Source organism: Stegastes partitus, unplaced genomic scaffold (assembly GCF_000690725.1).
Source record: "Stegastes partitus isolate 25-593 unplaced genomic scaffold, Stegastes_partitus-1.0.2 Scaffold5, whole genome shotgun sequence".
NCBI classification, from domain to species: Eukaryota; Metazoa; Chordata; class Actinopteri; family Pomacentridae; genus Stegastes; species Stegastes partitus.
In genome coordinates, this window is record NW_007577736.1 from 566,134 (window position 1) to 579,026 (window position 12,893).

At 40.2% G+C, this 12,893-nt stretch overlaps 1 protein-coding gene across 3 annotated transcripts in view; it reads left to right on the plus strand.

Annotated features, from left to right (window-relative positions):
- phc2b (polyhomeotic homolog 2b (Drosophila)) overlaps positions 1-12,893 on the plus strand; it is a 55,137-nt gene that overhangs the window by 5,003 nt on the left and 37,241 nt on the right. Inside the window, exon 2 of one of the 3 annotated variants that reach the window (XM_008279538.1) lies at positions 11,623-11,665. The gene's annotated coding sequence lies outside the window, so the exon portion shown is untranslated. Of the gene's footprint in view, positions 1-11,553; positions 11,666-12,893 lie in introns of those variants that run through there. The other 2 variants (XM_008279523.1, XM_008279531.1) reach the window with 2 other exon arrangements.

Genomic DNA, 12,893 nt, shown 5'->3' on the forward strand with positions numbered 1-12,893 from the left:
GTTTTATTTGGTTTGGTTTTGGGGTTTTTCATGCCTTGCAGAGCAGATGAGCTTTACGAACACTGACAACCAACTATTAAAGTTCACATAACCAACAAACACACCTAGCAATGTAGCACAATCACAAGCTTACATTAAAAACCTCAGACTGCCTCCCTTTTTTTTTTTGTTATAGCTGTGATTTTTGCCAGTACAGCTTTGACTTCTTCACATTGAAAGGAAAAGAGAAACTGTCAACTCTTTCATAATGTTTACCTTAATATTATCAATTCCATTTATTCAAATCATTTTTTTTTTTTAACTTTACACAATACATGTCAGTACTTTCGCAGGACAAATGAGAACACGTCATCATCTATTTAAAAGAACAAGACCGGTGACATATTAAATACCAATCTGCGTCATAAGAATAAAGTGCTACCTGCAAATAAATAATTGAGGGACCGCAGGAAGCAGGAGAAAGGAATTATCATAATTACTACTTTGGATGCTACTTTTGTTGCAGACAAATACATAACATTCAGTACAGGTTGTGAACTAATCACACCATGGAGCACAGTGTTATTTAGTGGTTTAGATGTTGGAATTGTTGATCTATCTGTATATCTCAGTACTAGCTGCTTCTGTGGGAACTAATATGATGGTCTTTTTTTTTCAGTTGTAATTTGCTGACAACTGAGTGGAAAATGATGAGAGTAAACCAAGCCAAAAGGCAAGACACAGGCACGGGCAGCTACAGAACACAAACAGTCGATGGGCCATTCATCGGCAGCAAAAAAACCCACCGCAAAACACTGGACCCTTGTTCTTCCTCTCACATCACTGCACACTACCCAGCGTGTCGTAATGTTGATGGCAAAAATCCTATTATTCTGATCGGGTGTGTGAGAATTGAAGTAATGAGTGTGCTCCGTGTTTTCTGCCATTCAGTTTCTGCAGAGAGGGCGGAGGCACTTTAAGCTGCTATAACTCAGTTGCCAGCGCTGCTTCTAATGCCCCGTTAAAGAAGCACATGGTGTTAAAAAATAAATACAGGGCGATGGTATGCGGCTGCTCAAGTACAAGTGCGGCAGAGCAGAAACGGACATGATGCAGAGGAAATCCTTTTAAATCATTTCCAGGAATCTTAATTCATTCTCATACATCAAGAACAGTAACTGGAAGGGTCAAAAGGTCGTTTTTACTTTTCAGTCACACCAGTAGGAGAAAGTGGACAGCTAGTCTTGCTTATATTTTCTTGCTTCATACAGGTTTGTCAGTTTCTCTCATTGCCCAACGCCTCTTGTGAATAAGCGTAAATATTGGCTATAGTGATGCAAGCTCACCATGATTAGGTGTCCAACGCAGGGGTCAAAGTACAGGATGCTCGTAATGCCCAGAGCTTTACTTGTGAAGTTTGTCTGCAGCAGGGAGGGGATGTCTGTTGGGACCGAATCAGACTAAATATCCTTCCTCACAATAGTCATTCGTGTTGTGCAAACAGCAGTGAGACAAATCGGAGAACTACAAAACAATGACAAGAAATCTCAGTAATTCTTGAACTAATAAGCAAACTTTGATGACAGAGGCCTCTCTATCGTCATTCCCAAGCTCTTTCATGCAGAAAAAAACAGAACAAAAAGGCATCAGGGTGGTGGTTTGGACCGTCTTTGAAGAAAATTATAAAAGCAAACACAACAGGACTGACTAAAGAGGAAGCAACCACACACAGCCTTTGACTTCAGGAATTTTCATTGTTTAAGGGGAACAATTAGTTCCTGAAAGCTTTTTTTAAACACTGCTTACGAGCCTGAATGATGACAACTGAGAAAAGATTTCTCACAAACCACTGCAGGCTTTACGCTACACTGACATGACTGCAACAGTTTGAACCTTTATTTTCCCAAAGTTCGTGAAATTCTTTTAATCTCATTTTTGAAACAATGGGTTTGGCACTTGAACAAACACGCACTGTCTAGCACTTTCAAAATGAACTAGAGAAATCAGTCTTCACCAGTTGTGTTAGTGCTGTTAAGCTTGCTAGACTTGTGACTAAGAGTGTGTTCCTGAATCAAAGTAGGAAGCAAAGCATAGGAAGTCCTCTGCTGACGGGTGACCTCATGGCTCCCCCTTGTGGATGAAAAACCTAAAAACAAAGCATCAGACTAATGTTTTTTTGAAAGGAAAAACCCTCTGCCTTTCTGCAGTGCAGACTAGAACATCTACCTGTAGCCCCCTTTCCCAAAGCTCACTGTGCTGCCCTGTATTTATACGAAGGTCACACAATCTTTTTGTAAAGGAAGTTGCTGGTGGGGCTGCAAGGTGGCTCAGGATCTTTCTGCGTGGAGTATGCATGTTCTCCCAGTGCATCATGGGTTCTCTCCGGGTTCTCCGGCTTCCTCCCACAGTCCAAAAACATGTTGAGGTTAATTGGTGATTCTAAATTGTCCGTAGGTGTGAATGTGAGTGTGCTTGGTTGTCTGTCTCTAAGTGTGGCCCTGTGATAGACTGGTGACCTGTCCAGGGTGTCCCCTGCCTTCACCCTGAGTCAGCTGGAATAGGCTCCAGCCCCCCGTGACCCTAATGAGGATGGATGGATGTTCTCAAGGAAGGCGGCGGCAGGAGTGATCAAACCAGAGACTCTACCTCTAACAGAGGGTGCAGCTGCACAGCATTCACTCCATGCTTACCTGCAGACCTGGGACTGGATCCTTCCACAGAGTCTATGAACCCCAGTTACAATGGATGGACATTAGGTGTGCATGGGTATGAGCCAGTTCCAACACTAGACCCCATGACTCCTGAGGAGCCACTGAAGTTCATGAGCTGTAGTTGTCATGGAGATTGCAGCAACCGGTGGTCCAGCTGCAAGAAGAATGGGGTCACATGAATCTGGACCTGTGGAATCATGTACGTTCTATATTTGTGGATGCTGCTGTGGCGTGTAAATTCCCCCCAATGGGGATCAATAAAGTATTCTATTCTATGCAGAAACTGCAGCCATGATGTTGTTGAGTCTGAAGAAGACATAGACAATGACTCTTGAAGCTTCTTTTATTGTGAATGAGAAATAGCTCTGAGTAGTATATAAGTATGTGAAATAAAAGCTACTTTGAATGTAAATGTTAAAGTGAGTGTGGCTTTTTTCAACAATGGAGTGTTTGTGGTGAAATATAAATGCTAACAATCAACTCAGAATCATGAAAAAAAAACCCTGATTTGACCCCTCATAAGTTACTTAAGGCCCAATTTAAAAAATAATAAAAAAAAAAAAAGATTTTTTGACAATCATTTATTGGCATCCTAACTTGAGCAGGTTTTTTAAGTGAGTTGAACTTCAACATTTTAAAACATGTTTTTACACACCTTTCAAACATATTGGTGAAGAAATTGTTTGGTAACAGTTTAGTTGACAGATTTGTAAAATATCTGCCCTTACTAATTGGGAGAGCATTTCCTGGAACACACCCCACTTGTGACAGGATGTTTGCTTTTGGTGTTTGACTCCCTTAAATGTCCTGATGTCTCTGTGTGGGATGTCATCAGTCAAAACATAGCAATAACTTGAACCCAGAGTCTCTCAAAAGAGTATTTTTCTCCTTGAATTCAAACTATTGCTCATGTCAAAGGAGATATTTACTTCAAACAGAAAGTGTCATGAAATAATAGCCAGAAAGATGAAAATCAATCAGTTGTCAATGGAAAGGTCACCGCTGCATCATAAATAACCTTTTATTTAAAAAAGTTTTACAAAGTTGCACCATCATTAAGAGCATCCATCCATTATCTATACACCGCTTAATCCTCACTAGGGTCACGGGGGGCTGAAGCCTATCCCAGCTGACTTAAGGTGAAGGCAGGGGACACCCTGGACAGGTCACCAGTCTATCACAGGGCTACACTTAGAGACAGACAACCAGAATGTGGGAGGAAGCCAGAGAACCCAGAGAGAACCCATGCTCCATGTAAACAGATCGCAGGCGTCCTCATCGGGATGCAAACCGGGGATCTTCTAGCTGAGAGACGACGGTGCTAACCACTGAGCCACCTTGCAGCCTATTTGGGAGCAATCATAACCTAATAGACTAAGTTAATTGGATATTGATTGAGCTTCTGGTAATTCATGTGACTCTAATCCTGACTTTATTCCTGATTTCAAGTTAACTTCTAAAGTAGACTGTTTCTAACCTTCTGTAAACTCTTCCCAAGACACTAAATGTCTCTAAACTGCATGTCAGAGTCTCTTAAGTACCTCTTAAAACTAAGTAAATATTAGTGACAAATTGTGATTGCAGCGAGTATAACAGTGGACTGTCCAAATGAAGTTCATGCAACATGATGTTTTCTGCAGAAACCGTCACTGATTTCCTTCTATCATCAAACACCAGACTGTCTGTCCCCTTTCTGAAATGTGAGTAGTGATAACAAAAGTAACATAGCTGTGTACCATTTACTCCAACAGCTTACTTTTGATATTCATTTAAAGCTACGGTCATTTTTGTCAGTTTCTTCGAGACATTTTTATTAGATTGCCATAAACTGCCTGAATAAAGCATAGGACAAATTTTTTTTTTTTTTTAAGTTTCTTATCGTGGTGTCATTGAGAGTCGTTCATAGCAGCACAATTCTGTGGGCAAAATATCCTTTTCTGTAATAAATCTATGATTCAGCCTCCTGGTTGGAGCCATTTCTGTTTTCTCACAGACAGTTTTCTTGCAGGGTCCTCCTCACTCTACGGCATCACCTGATTTATAATGTAGTGAAGTCATTCTCTGTCTCAGAAACAAGCTGGTCCACAATGACTTTTAAAGGAGTTTTTTTTTTTTTAATGTCAAGCCAAAGCAACTCACTGAGACGCCAAATTTACAGCTGGAAACTGTTGTATATGGAGACCTTTCCAAACACGCCACTCTGTAATAAAGATAGTAATGATTTAACACGGACCTGCTGTTTGACACTGTGGAGAAAAAATCAAGGCCGCAATTGTAAGTCACTCTCAGACTGCGACTTCTGGAGGAACAAAAACAAAAAATAAATAAAATTTTGTCAATATTTGACAACGTCTCATGACTGCGTGCCATTTATAAATGAAACTCTAATGTGTTTCCCTAATGTATAACACATTTCACATAGACATTAATAAAAGAATAAGACGATATCAGTATTTTGTAAAGAAGTTACACTGAAGGTAAAGCAAATGCAGGCTGGTTAGAATGTACCTTTTAAATCAGGTTTTTAAACATTGGTAGAAATGGGTACGTTGTAGACTCCTCAGTTTATTCCAGCTATGTGGAACACAATACTGTAACTAATGCTTCTTGTCTGTGTTTTGTTTTGACTCTCCTGTTACATGATCTAAGAGGCCGCCAGGGTTTATTTAGTAAAAGACATTCAGAAATGCACAAGCAGCGGTAATTTAAGTAAAAAGCCACATCCCCCTGTTTGTGGTTTTGGTTGAAAATAATAAATACTTAGTGGATTTGGCATACATTTTTGCATGAATTATGTCTGCAAAAATGCCCCCACTACTAACCACAAAATACTCAGAATTTGTGTTTGAAACAATTCTTCTACCACTGAATGGAAGAAAAACAGCAGGCAGTGTAGGAGTGTGTTTATCTAGAACCCTGCACTTCTACGTCACAGTGAGTCAGTTTTAAATTGTGCAGTCTATCTTACATTGTTCTGTTTTAAGGCAGTGAGCAGCGCAGTGGAAGCACATGGACACTTGCTTGGTTGTATATAAAAACACACTCCATCCATGACTTCACCGTTAATATGAACAAGAGCCCACATAAATATTCCATAAAGAGTCTCATGCATTATCCGCACACCATTACATCTGGTCAGTGATGCTGTGTGAGAAACACTTTGAAGGTATGTTCCACTTCAGCAGAGCAGTGTTTGAGTCCAGCGTTACAACATTAATATCACACATCAGCCTGACTGCCGGCCCGTAACGTGTCTTTGGGGATTAACCACGTTACTCAAATGATACTGTGCTCATACTGATGCTGCGAGCGAAGTATCAAGGGAGCTATGAAAGACCAGATAATTAACTCAGGGGCCAACCAAATAAGTCATAGTCTGATAAATTATTCAGTATTTGCAGGCGGATGAATGCACTCCCTCCTCATATTGCAGGCAACACAATAGTGACTCACTGAAACATTAGCATTTCATTGCTGTCCGTTTTATTACAATGCCAGGTCATTTCTATGTGGATGCACATTACTGATTCAGTTCCTGTACAATGTGGTTTTGCACAGTATGAAAAATGTAAGGACTAATAGAGACAGTGAAGACAACCACACTGAACAAGAAGAGAATTTTCAAGAAAATTAAGGAAACTACAAAACATCAGGAAAGGGGTTCATGTAAAATTAGATTCATGACAACAAATCTGGCATCAGCAACCTTTAACCTGCTCAGTTTGAGGACATGGCGTTAGAAATGGAAGGTATCTAGTATGTGTGTGGTTTTAATTCAAAATACAGTTCAGTAACAGCATCAGCAACTTATTGCATGAAACAGATAGCATCTTTAGGTTTGTGTTACATTCCTCAATTCATTTTCTGCCAATAAGCATTTTATGATAACATGGTTTCATATCACTTAAAAAAAAAGAATAAGGGAATATCACAAAAATCCACAATGAAACTGAGCATTCTTTCATTCATACACAAACATCAGACCTAGTATGATGCAGTAGAATGAGGCAAATATTTTGACAAAAGCATAACTAATGAAATCAAAGTGCATGTATGTCTTAGGGCTGCAAGGTGGCTCAGTGGTTAGCACTGTTGCCTCGCAGCAAGAAGGTTGTTGGTTCGCGTCCCGGTGGGGGCACTGGGATATTTCTGCGTTTTGCATGTTCTCTCCCGTGCAGTGTGGTTTGTCTCCGGGTTCTCCGGCTTCCTCTCACAAGTCCAAAAACATGTTGAGGTTAACTGGTGATTCTAATTTGTCTGTAGGTGTGAGTGTGCTTGGTTGTCTGTGTAGCCCTGTGATAAACTGGTGACCTGTCCAGGGTGTCCCCTGCCTTCGCCCTAAGTCAGCTGGGACAGGCTCCAGCCCACCCACGACCCTAGTGAGGATTAAGTGGTGTATAGATAATAGACGGATTGACATATGTCTTCCTGGCACATTTACATAGACAGGAATTGTCAGTAATGTTATAATTTAAGGTGATGACCTTGTCCATGGTATACCAAACCTTGTCCTCCATTCGTGGCCAAAAAAAAAACAGTTTTGCCCAACGCTTTGCATGACTTTGACTTCAAGGGCATCTATGGTCATATGGGGGAATAAGAAGACATAAAGTTTGAATTGGCTGGTGGAACCATCGTTGCAATCTTGCATAAGTGATTATGAAAGATTTAATTAATGGAAATGAAAACATATGAATATGACAGATAATATACTGTCTGTAAAAACAGTTATATTAGGATTAGTAATATTTGTGAGGAAAATCAAAATTGCCTTCTTCCACATCTTCAATGATCCCAGGATATGGCTCATTGTTATATGTGACAATACACCACTCCAGTTCAGTGACATCATCCACTGGACAGAGAATCCCATCACAACTATAACTTGATTTGGAATGACCTTGACTACCCTCTGTGGCGTTTGAAGTAGATGCTGTTGCATCACTTACAGGCTGTCCTATTGGTGCAATGCTGGTTGAGGTTGGGTTGAAATATGGACAGATGTCCTCTCTGTTGCAGAAACAGCTGAGCACTCTGTGATGGATTTTGCCAAGGGTAATGCAGATAACTTGATGAATGCTCAGTGTACCTTTGATGGTTTGCAGCCTTTTTGGCAGGAGTGCACCCACTCTGTTTATCTGCTCCTCATCCACATAAATGAGTTTAACTTTGGTAAGTGGAAGAACTGCATCATAGAGGGCTTTAGCTGTGGATATGTCAGTACACCTGGCTACCAGCAAATCCACAGTTTGCTTTATGGTGGCCCCAACACCATCAGCAGGCCCTTTGCCATGACCAGCTTCTAGGAAACTCCAGTTTACAGCACTGAATCCCATCTGGAACGGAATGGTGCTCATGAAGTAAAAGTTGTTCTTCCCTCTATATTGCATGGTTGGCCCATCACTGATGAAGAAGAGTTTTTTAACCTTTGAATAGTTCTCCTTCAAGAACTGAAGAATTGGTTCAAGTAGAGCCCAAATGGCAGCGGCATCGTGTTTCATAGATGATGACAAGACACAGAATGAAAGTGTACCATTTGTGGTGTACACAACAGCATTGTGCAGTGTTGTTTGTCTGTGGGATGCTCCAAAGTGGACTTGCTGCACCTCCTTTGCATATTTGCACAGCCAATTTTCAGCATAGTCAATGTGAAGAATGGCTTCATCTTCCTTTTGGGATTTGTTCAAGTACTGTAGCTGTGTTTACTGATGACTGATGTTAAAGAGATGCTTCCACACTTTGGTTTTCATTTCTTTTTCAAAATATTCCAAAAGGTGCTCTGGATTGCCCTCACATCTCTGTTTCACAGTTTTTGTAACAGTAATGCTTTCCTTTTCCCCATTCTTGTCTTTTTCGTAGTCCTCTTTCTTTGTGAGCCACTGGTACCACCATGTGAGCCCTGTCCTAGATGTACTAGTGGTGTGTGGGAGGGACTTGTTCATACATGAGAGACATTCTCTGTACATACAAGCTTTTGTTTGTGTGTCACAGCATAAGTCTTCTGCCACTTTGTTCAAGTTCTGCGAGTTAATAATTCCAAGCTACTTGAGTCTGTCTGCTTTCATTTGAGCATTGTCATGCACGTTGCAGACATGTGTCTCCCTGTTGTTAATGTTAGGGGCAACGATCCAAAAAGGTTTCATCCTGCAGAAAAGTGAATAAGAAAGCCTCAGATGAGGCATCTCCAGCATCAGTTTATTGTACAAGTTGAGCATTGTGTCAGAAAGGAACCTCTTTTGTTTCTTCTGTCTGAATTTTGTTGTTATTTCATTTTTTTGTGCTGTTGTTTGACTGTTGTCATCTCGGCTTAAGAACATTTGAACTGTGTTCATTGTCTTTTGACTAACATTTCTATGACAGGTGGACCTATCATTTTGTTTGTCTGCAGTTTTGTTGAACTGTTTGTAAGAGACACCAAGAGCTTTTCAGGCCATGGAAACAAGTCTGTATTTTCAAAGTAGCCTGGCTGAGACAGCACTTTGTTATGTATGTTTCTTCTTATAGCTTGGGGTATTTTTCCTGAATATGGTGCATAAGCGTGTTATGAAAAACAAGGGTCTTTCTGATATCAGCTGGTACTTTCTTCTTTGATAATTCCCTCAGAGTCTTAGTTCTTGGGGATTATTCTGACAGATCTGTTTTCAACCTTAATTTCAACTCTGACACTTTTATATATATATATATATATATACATACTTTTCCTCCCTCTTCTTCAATTCCTTGATCTTCACCTCTAATTTCTTTATTTTTCTATAGTTGCATATTCTGGCCCTCACACCTGAAAGCCTAAACATTGGTGTGTAGACCCTGGTTGTAGTGCTGCTGTTGGCTCTTGTATCAGCCCTGGTGTTTGATCACCCTCACTGGAGGTTCTAGGTGGTGTTGAAGCCAGGTGAAATTTCTCTGTCGCTTTTTGTGTTTTCACAAATCTCCTGCGATCTTCTTGTCTTTTCCTCCACTGTACCCTGAGCCTTCTTTTCTCTTTATCTGATAATTCACTGATAGGTTTAAGCTTTCCTTCTTCTTTGCATTTATGATTTGTTTCTCTTTCCTTTTTTATATATTCTTGGTATTTCAGTGGGTCATTTATCAGTCATTCCCTGTACTCCCTCTGCCCCATTTTTTCTTTTTTGGTAGGCATTTTTATGTTTTATATCTTCCTGGAAAAAATACATGATGAAATAGAAATGGGAATTGTCTATATGTCATAATAAATGAAATATGTGAAATTAAATGTATTCTTTTGTCTCAAAATAAATGACATTAATTAATTTTGTCATTACCGAAACCATCAGGTCACAGCCGTAACTTTACCACATGTTACGGTAGTGACTGTTTTGGTAGTGATAATTTTAGCAAATTCTCAACAAAACTCAGAAATGCTAGGCTAAAAATGGCTAGCAATTACAGGTTTGAGAAGGTATCTATGCATTAAAACTTAACATTTACAAATAAAAACAAAAATATGCATATATTTGAAGAAATTACGTGCTTGGTAGTGACAGTCTTTCAAAAAAAAAAAAAAAACACTTAGATTTTCAGACTTTGCAACACAATTACTAAAAATCTGTACTACCTCTACACTCACCCTGTGGCCAGTAGAGACAGAAAGTCTGTCTTCATTGTTTGTTAAAATTTGGTCTAAGTGGCTGAAAACAGGCTCTTCTTATGGACCGTAACTTATCTTGTTTTGGTAATGACATGAAAACATGGGGCAGTTTTTTTGACTTATGTTTGTTGAATTCACACACAAAAAAAACTTAAAATCAATTTTAATATTTCAACTTCCCTTTAAAATATACCAAAAAGATACATAAATAAACACACTTCTAAAAAATACCAAAAAAAAAAATTCCTTTAAATAATATTTTCATCCATTGAAATTTAGGTGTTAGAGGTTGGGACAGCCACTTCTGAATACAACGTCATAAAGAGGAGAACATTTTATATATCTACTGTAATGCTATCTTAACTCATGCTTTTGGATTAAACAGATTTGAACATGACATTAATAAACATCAAAGGTCTGAATATTTAATTGTTTTTAAAATGTGTTTTTTAGTATGCGACTGCAATCTGAACCAATTTGGTAGAATGGCCCAGCAGTGTGTTGACAGGGCCAGTCTATTACTCCTGCTAGTACTACTAATGGTGATATCTGTACAATATCAACAGAAGCCAACACACACACACACACACACACACACACACACACACATATATATTATTCAACTGTTGCTGCTGTAACACTGCAATATTTCCTCACTGTGGGATCAATAAAGGCTTATCCTATTTTTTAAAATTACTTTAAAACAAAAAAACAGAAAAATAGTAATTTTGGGGGACATACCGGCTCAATGAGCACAGGGAAAGTACTCCACACTTGCAAGTGAGATAGCATTAAAGCTGCTAAGCTGACAATCAGCTGAAGGACCCTTGAATGAAACCCTGGATCTATTCCAGAGGGCTCCAGGGGCACCAAGGCCTTCAGGGCTGCTGCTTTGTGGGTCCCAACCTCTTATTTTGAAGCGGTGCCGGCTATAGTGCCTCTGTAACAGCATTCATGTCTCTGAGCTGCACTGTGAAAAGTAGAGTTTTAGTGGAGCTGCAGTGCAAACAGAGGACAGTGCAAGGGTTAAAGCCCTGCTACCGTGTTACCATGGAGATCAGAACAGCGGTCACCACTTGACAGGAGCAAGGAGGAGGGGGGCTGTTGATTGACAGTGAAGGAGGCGGGGCCGTACACAATACTCGCTTTTCATTGGACAACTCTGCGTCACGTTGCCAGTTTGGAATGCAAATGAAAAAGAGTGGCTTCGGCCCACCTCGACTCCGCTCTGCCGCCGCCGCCGCCGCTCTGCTCCGAGCCTGTTGGGCGCAGCGAGCCACCGTCCAGAAATGGTGTAGGATATCAAGAGCAACACCGAGGAAGAGCGGCCAAAACGAGGAGCGAGGCTTCGAGGTTTACGAAAACAGTAAGGCGACGCATACTTTGCTTTACGGAGTGTCACGGTCGGTACGAGGGTCAGTGTTGGTGTTTGTGTATGTGTCGGAACGCGTGAGGTTAATCGGTCGCACAAGCTAACGTCTCCCCGGGGCCCCAAAACAGCAGCAGCAGCAGCAGCAGCAGCAGCATTTGTTTCTAGCTTGCTTGCTAACGTTGCTGTTAGTTTAACGGCGAAGTTTAGTTTGCAAAGACTATGAATATACGTAGTTTCAAAATAGCATCATGGTGAAGGATAACAACCCTACTGGAGCTAACGTTAGCCGCTATTGTAATGGAATCCAGTACCAGCAAGAATGGTAAAAAAAAAAAAAATTGCCATCATCAATGAAAATTAGCGCAGGAACGAAACGTTTAAATGTAATCCTCTGGGCAGCAGTGACATCTCCTCTAGTTAGGATTGTGTCATTACTTCAAAAATGTTGGCTAAAGTTAGCTCGGAGCTTACTTGAGGAACTTTGGTGCCATTGGTCCTGACCTTTGGCACAGAGGAGGAGCTCGTTATTTTGACAAGTGAAGGTCAACACTGAGAATGGCCCCTCAGTGTAGTACCACACAGAGAGAGATGGATAAACTACTTGCTTAATCCCAAAGGGGAACTGCAGTGTTACAGCAGCCACCAATGGGGCAATAAACAATGAATATAAATGCTAAACACCTGTATAGTATCCATATACACTAAATAGATATTTCCAAATAACTAATCACTCTATTTTTCTTTTGGTCTCCAAAGCAGATTTTAACCTGAGAGCTGCCCTAACTGGAAATCTATACAAAACAAAATAAAACAAAACACCCACCATGATCTGTCCAATAAATCAAGAGCAAGCGGGTGTCACCAAACATTTGTAAAGCCAGGCTGCTGCTGCAACTTGCACAAACCTGCTTGGATGCCAGACCAGTACATTTTAAGCTCTTTAAATAGGTTACAAAGTAATGCAATGGACTAAAAAGTGTATTTAATGCATCAGAATTTACAGCTACAGGTTTCCTGACTACAGTTGTTGCTGTTAGCTGTCAACTGTTGTTGTTGTGTATCTTCATTGGTCAGTGTAAGTGGACACAGTTTCCACATGTGTCTTTTTTGTATTTAACTATGTTATTCATTTTTCAAAATGTCAGACAGTTAATGGCAAGAGTAGGCTGTGGTTAATGTACTTTGGTTTGAAGGTTATTGTGCGTTTAATTAGCAAGCGTTC